Below are 564 nucleotides of genomic sequence, written 5' to 3' on the forward strand. Positions count from 1 at the left end.
CACAGACTGTAAGTACGTTTTTTATATTTGATATATAATATATAATATAGTTTTTATATTTTATAATTTTTATATTTAAAGTGAGTTTTTTGGGCAGTGTAGAGTAGGGCTTGTTGTTTGTCATTTCTTCGATCACAAATGCAGACATGGTTTTATGTTTACATGGCGCGATGCAACGCAATGCGTAAAAAGACAGTATAAGTCATTATAATCCATAATTATGTCCCCACTGGATGCAACGAATGCCTCGTTTATAATGGGTTTTCATGTTTTTGAATCATTGCTCTGGCCTGACAGGGCATCATCACAATATGGCAAGGGGCGTAACATTTCCGTCACACGCTTGAGGTATTCGGCCAATCATAACGCACTGGATAGCTGGCCAATCAGAGCACACCTTGCTTTTCAGACTGATGAGCTTTGTAAAAATCGACGCGTTTCAGAAAGGCGGGGCATAGAGGAGAAACAATAATGTACAGTATCTGGAAAATTATGTGTTTTTTTAACCTTAAAGCGCATAAACAGATTTCATTACACCAAATACACAAAATAATGTTATTTTTA

The sequence above is a fragment of the Sinocyclocheilus grahami genome, unplaced genomic scaffold, assembly GCF_001515645.1.
Source record: "Sinocyclocheilus grahami isolate Dianchi unplaced genomic scaffold, SAMN03320097.WGS_v1.1 scaffold524.1, whole genome shotgun sequence".
Taxonomy (NCBI): Eukaryota; Metazoa; Chordata; class Actinopteri; order Cypriniformes; family Cyprinidae; genus Sinocyclocheilus; species Sinocyclocheilus grahami.